This window comes from Marmota marmota, unplaced genomic scaffold (assembly GCF_001458135.2).
Source record: "Marmota marmota marmota unplaced genomic scaffold, marMar, whole genome shotgun sequence".
Taxonomy (NCBI): Eukaryota; Metazoa; Chordata; class Mammalia; order Rodentia; family Sciuridae; genus Marmota; species Marmota marmota.
This window is the reverse complement of record NW_025999900.1, coordinates 6,545,276-6,551,410: the sequence shown is the minus strand read 5'-3', so window position 1 is coordinate 6,551,410 and position 6,135 is coordinate 6,545,276. Positions and strand designations below refer to the sequence as shown.

General features: G+C 46.0%; 1 protein-coding gene across 2 annotated transcripts in view; it reads right to left on the bottom strand.

Annotated features, from left to right (window-relative positions):
* The window catches only part of Plekhh1 (pleckstrin homology, MyTH4 and FERM domain containing H1), a 49,712-nt gene extending 43,583 nt beyond the window's left edge, over positions 1-6,129 (bottom strand). The window contains exons 1-2 of one of the 2 annotated variants that reach the window (XM_048798562.1): positions 5,995-6,129; positions 324-443 (exon numbers count right to left, since the gene is read on the bottom strand). The gene's annotated coding sequence lies outside the window, so the exon portion shown is untranslated. The remainder of the gene's footprint in view (positions 1-323; positions 444-5,994) is intronic. The other variant, XM_015490372.2, reaches the window with a different exon arrangement.
* Between the last annotated feature and the right edge of the window lie 6 nt (positions 6,130-6,135).

Below are 6,135 nucleotides of genomic sequence, written 5' to 3'. Positions count from 1 at the left end.
CCACATAAAAAAATAAATTAATTTATTAAAAGGGTATTGTGTCCATCATAACTGGAAAAAAAAAAAAAAAAAAAAAAATTCAAGAAAAAATAGGGTCAGTAGACCTGGAGAGAAGAACTCAACAATTACACCACTGATGGGCCTAATGTCTGATTCTTGTGGTTGTCGGCTTCTCAGAATACTGGACACAGGACCTCAGCCCTGCTCTCCTAGAACTGTCATCCCAAACAATGGCACATTGTGACCTCCCAGCAATCCCCACCTCAAAAGACTGGGACCAACTGGAACGGGCAGGAAGACAAAAGACAAAAACAAAACATGACCTTCTCTGAGCTAAGATCACAGCTGAGAAGACAAAACAGAATCTTGGAGGGCCTCCAGGGAAGGCTGGGAGACTTCATGTTTGATTTTCTTTGTCCTTTAGGGGGATTTTGCTTTCCTTCCTATGAACAAAAAAGTGGCAGATGTGAGACTAGGATTTGGGAGTCTTGCAACCTAGCCCAGGGCTGAGAACAACCAATCAAAGCACCCAAGTAAAACCAAGGGTTGAGGAGCTTAAACTTCTGTGTAGCTGAAGGAGTCTGATTAATTTTAAATCCCTCTTGTTGATTTTCAGAACTACTACTTAGATTCTAAGGAGAGAGGGAAAACCCAAATTACCAAAGTCTCTGGGGACTCTGGAAATAAAATATCACTGGTCTCCACATACCCTTGAAGTCTGAGATTACATCCAGACTTTAGGGAGTGCTTTCTCTAATCAAGCAAACACCTCCATGACATGGTTTAGGAGTACCAAGTGGTCTGATTAATCTTCTCGCTGCTTTGGGGATGCTGGCAAGTTCCCGAGAAGGCTGAGACTCGTGCTAGGCTTGCCTTGGCATGTGAGGAGAGCCAAGAGGTTTGGAAACAGATCTGGAGTAAGGTGCCTGCTGCCAAGCCCAAGGCCTGGAGGCTCTTCCGGCAGAGGCAGGTGGTCAATAACAGCTATAAAACAAGGGATGTTCAGGGAAGATACCAGTGAGTTAGACCTCGTCTGCTAAGTCACCTTGCATCTGTATTTCCCATAAAGAAATTCAAGAATCAGTAGCAATAAATTCTGCAGAAATCATTCTTAACTTTTCAAGGCATCGCAACAAGTGCATACACTTGTATCTCTGACACAGAGAACAAGTGCAAATACATTGACAATGAACAGATTAGATAAATCATCACATGTGTGACTGGTTTAGAGACCCAGAACTAAACGGTGGGTAGTGGAGATGGGTCAAGAATCCTGATCTCCCAATATCTAGAATTCTCTTTCCATCAGGATGTTCATAGACATCTCGTGCTACCAGGATTGCCTAACACAAATACATCATTAATGGCAAAATTAGATAGCCAGTGGGAGAAAGCTTGCCTAGCATAGGTTTGATCTCCAGCACTAAGGGGGAAAACAGATGGGAAAATAAAAAGGAGAAGTGAACTGGATACAAAACCCAGCTCAGTTGTTGTTTTCCTTTTGTTATGTTGGAAATTTGCAACATACATAAGAAGTAGTAGTAAGATAAATCCCTGGGTGCTCCCCACCCAGCAACAATTATCATAAGCTCATGGCCACTCCTGTGAAATCCAGTTCCCTTGATTCCATTAGCTTTTTAGCCCAGAATGCTAAAAAGCTTGGCAGGTGGGTCAAATGATTGTCATGGTCTTGATAACTGTTTTGAAGCTCCCCCAAATCTTTCAGTCCTGGTTCAAAATGCCACAGAGGTCAAAGCCTTCTGGGTAAGACAAGTAGTGGGAAAAAGTCACAGAGAGTGACTTTATACTCAGGGCCGATATCAGAGAAAACACAAACTTGACCTGGGATCTCTCTGGCAAGTTTTGGGATTTGACTGGAAACTGACAAAACGAAGAGATTAAATGTAATGCAACCAACTTTTGTTAATACCATGTGCAAGCTTGAGGACATAGAATAAAGATCCTCTGGCTTGGAAACCTTAAGTCTGTTGCCATGGTATCTCCCTACAAAGGGAATCAATCAACACAGGAGCCTAAAAGAAAGAGGTCAGAAGTCACTGCAGGCACAGGACAGCAAATTGCTTCCTTAGAAGGTATAGGAAGTATCAGAAGATAATGGGCTTCTAGCCAGGCATGGTGGCATGCAACTGTCATCCCATCAGCTCAGAGGCTAGGATAGGAGGTTCACAAGTTGGAGGCCAGAGTCAGCAACTCAGCAAGGCCCTAAGCATAAAAAATGGGCTGGGGATGTGGCTCAGTGGTTAAGTACCCCTGGGTTCAATCCCTGGTACCAAAAAAAGATAATGGGTGCCATGGCACATGACTGAAATCCCAGTCCCTCGGGAGGCTGTGGCAGGAGGACCATGCGTTAAAGCCAGCCTCAGCAAAAGCGAGGCACTAAGCAACTCAGTGAGACCCTGTCTCTAAATGAAATACAACATGGGGCAGGGATGTGGCTCAGTGAGGTGCCCCTGAGTTCAATCCCCAGTATCAAAAAAAAAAAGAAAGAAAAATAATAATGGGCTTCTGTACAATTTCCATTGGGCTCCCTCATGTCATCTCACTATGGTTTACTCCCAGTGCAAGGACCTTTTGTGACTTCCACTGGCTAGGATGAGCTATCACTATCTTCTCAAAATTGCTGTGCTAGACTAGGCTAACCACCTGCCCAACTATGGGAAAGGAAGAACTTTGTGCTTCCTTCTGGGATGAAGCTGGGGGAGGGTGTGAGCAGACATATAACGACCCCTTTGATCTCAGCACTGTCACCGGATCAAGTCAACAACATGCATCCTGCCTCTACTGGGTGTGAGCATCACATTCCACACACACAACCTTGATGGAGACAGAAGAAGGTGAGCATGTCCCAGGAACTGGGGATCTGATAACATAAGACAGGGACAATACAACTAGGTCCTCAATAACAAAAAACAGTACAGAAACAGAGCATAGTTCTTAAGATCCCTGTCTGGCGCCAAACAGGCCTGAGTTTGAATGTTGGCTTAGGCATTAAATTCTGTCACCCTAAATCATTTACTCACCTTCTGTGAGCCTCAGTTCCATTTTGAAATTGAGGGCAATTTTTTAAATGAAGGCAATAATATTAGGTCGAATCATATAAAATTGTCTACATTTAACCACTTTCCTAATCTTTAAAAATGGCAATTTCAAAACTGGTATGGGAGTACACACCTGTAACCCCAGCTACTCAGGAGGCTGAGACAGGAGGATTTCAAGTTTGAGGACTGTCTGGGTAGCTAGGGAGAATGTGTCTCAAAATAAAAAGAGCCAGGAGTAGCTCAGTGATAGAGTACTTGCCTAGCATGCAAGAGGCTTTGGGTTCAATCCCCAGCACCATGATAGCGGGGCACAATTTCGAGGTCAGGGGTGAAGGTCAGTGGGACAGCACTTGCCTAGTATGCATGAGGCCCTGGGTTCCATCTTTAGCACCAGGTGGAAAAAAGGCAACCTCAAAGATTACATCATGCAGGATTCCCTTAAGAATTAAAGGAGACGGAGGATACAGCACAGTTGGTAGAGGACTTGCCTTACGTGCACAAAGCCACGGGTTCAATCCCCAGCACAACAACAAAAGAATTAAAGAAGACACTACAAAAGCCTGGTCTCTATCTCTAGTAAGCATTCAGTGACAGCTATTGTTACTATCAACAAATACAAGGCAAGCCAGCTGGGCCCTGAATGTACAAGATGTGACTCATAGATGTGCTCCCTACCAGCACCACCTCAGAGAGGAGGTCATGTTCCTTTTAAAAATTATCTTATCTATTTGTTTTTGAAGATTGAACAAAATGATATAAGCTTCAAAATAAGACTCCTTCCCACCCCTATACTTCAGCCATAGTTCTCCCCAGAGGCAACTATTGTTAGGGTGTTTTGTGTTCTTTCAGGGAGATCCAGGACATATGCAAACATTCATGTACATTCTGCACACACAAATGGTGCCACACTATACACACCATACTTAACAATATAACTCTGAAGTCTTCATATATTAATATACATCTCTGCCACATTCTTCTTCCATACTGCACGACAGCTTTAATGTATTCTACTGGATAGCTATTACATGATCTTCTTTAAGGATCCTTTATTGATAGTCACTTGGGTTGTTTCCAACCTTTTACTAAAATAAACAATGCTGTATTGAATATTCAATGAATATGCATCATTTCATATACATCAGGGTATATCTTAAAGGGCAGTCCCAGAAATGAAATTGTAGGGTTAAGTGATGTGCATTTTAAATTGCCAGATAGTCCAAAGTGCCCTCCCTTGAGGCTATCCTAATTCATACCTCAGCCAGCAATAAGTGCCTGTTTCCCCACAGAAGAGGGCAGTTCGAACTAGCTTGTTTTCTTTCTCTGTGTCTCTTCTCTTCTCTCTTTTTTTCTTTCTTTCTTTTTCCCCCAGTACTGGGGCCTGAACCACTGAGCTAAAAACCTGAGGCCTTCTTTAAAATTTTGAAACAGGATCTAATTAAGCTGCTAAGGCTGGCCTTGAACTTGCTATCCTGCCTCTGCCTCCTAATATAGCCTGAACTAGCTTTTGAAAGGGCAAGAAGGCACAGCTAGGCTTACCAGAGAACACAGGATGGTGGTTCAGCACAGCCTTCTGTGAAGTCACCCAAAGCAAGCATGAGGGAATCCCAGCACCTTAACATTCACCTCAATAAAGCATTCTCCAACCTCTATGGAGCACAGAGGTTTTCTTTTCTGCTTGGCTGACCTGCCCCCAGGAGTCAAACCTGACTCCCAAGAGAACATCCACAATCACATTAGAAATAGCCTAGAGATAAGGAGAATAGCAAAGAAGAAAGCACCTTGGGGGAGTGGAACATTAACTGGAGGGACACACTTCTTTCCTGAAGAGGTGACTTCTGAAGAGGGCAGAAGGGGCACACTTGGGCACATTTTTTTTTTCAGCTCAGATATTAGTTTAAATGTGCTTGGGACAACAGGATGCACCCTACCATAACCCAGCTCTGGGCAGTTCCCTCTGTAGCCCAGAGGGAGGACAATGGATAGTTAACCAATCCTCATATTTGGAATTTAGAAGGCTTAGGTCTAAGTCTTGCTTCTTCCACTCTAGTTGTATGACCTTGGGCAAGTCATAATTTACTTCTGAGTCCTAGTTTTCTCTTTTATGAAGTGGGGATAATAATATGCAGCAACACTGCAATAAATGATCTATAAAGTATCACTGCCATACATGTCTGGCATAGAAGAATCCAACAAATTTGATGATGGACCTGTCGACTGTCTCACTGAGAACTGTTTCAATGATTTTTCAAGTGTCTTCCTGGAACCAATATTGTTGGAAAGTTCCTGGTGAAAGCTTATGGAGGGGATAGCTGGTGGGGAGCAATACAACAGCGAGAGGATTCTACTTCCAGTTGAAGATCTTCAACTGCCTGTCACCCCAAAGGCCCCCTGATCCCTGGGGACTGATTACAAAGACGCCTAGGATACAAAGCCCTTGATGTAACTGGGCGCCCAGCCTGTTTTCTTTTCTGCTTGGCTGACCTGCCCCCAGGAGTTGAACCTGACCCCCAAGAGAACATCCAGAATCACATTAGAAATAGCCTAAAAAGAGGTGGGGAGGGGAGGGGATCCGGGGGTAGGGAGGGAGGCGAAAGCGCGCTGAGCACCAACCGACAAGGTAGATTGATGCCTGCACGTACGTCCGGAGGGCCCTTCCCAGGAGCAACTGGATCGAGCCGGTCCCAAACTACAGGTCCTCCAAGGAGGGCTAGCTCTGGCCTTGCGGCGCGGCTCTCCAGGGGCTCCTGGCTCTCCAAACCTGACCCGCGGCTCCCAGCGCAGCCCGCCGCTGGGAGTTCGCTTCCAGGTGGGGAGGCACCTGCTCCGGAATCGCAGTCCCGGTCGTGGGGAGCAGGTCCCCTCCGCCCGGCCAACCGCCCTCCCGGGTCCGCACACCCCAGCCCGTTCCTGGCCAGGGAGCGCCAAGCCTCACCTTCAGGTGGCCGGCGGGCGTCGGCGCCGGACCTCCGGCACTCGGGCGCCCTGGGCGCGTTGCCGCCGCTGACCTTGCGTCACTCTCGCCGGAGTCCCGAGCGGCTGCCGGGTCTCCGCTCCCCAGCAGCAGGGGTCGCGG